Raw genomic sequence first — 223 nt, 5'->3', positions numbered from 1 at the left:
TATCGTACAGCTACACACATTTCGCTTTCATACATTTTTATATGTAAAGTATCTTATCCCCATGGCGCGTATTTAATAATACGCCTAAATAATAACAACCAATCGAGAATCAACTTAGTATTTCTGTTGTATTGCACAATAGAAAGCCTGATCTTTTATTGGTTACGCTTTACGCAAATTTAACGAAATACGCGCCATGGGGATAAAATAGGTATTGAATGTT

The sequence above is a fragment of the Odontomachus brunneus genome, unplaced genomic scaffold, assembly GCF_010583005.1.
Source record: "Odontomachus brunneus isolate Ranch 3 - 2012 unplaced genomic scaffold, Obru_v1 Obru_scaffold_048, whole genome shotgun sequence".
In the NCBI taxonomy this organism is placed as follows: domain Eukaryota; kingdom Metazoa; phylum Arthropoda; class Insecta; order Hymenoptera; family Formicidae; genus Odontomachus; species Odontomachus brunneus.
Note: the sequence above shows the minus strand (reverse complement) of the source record.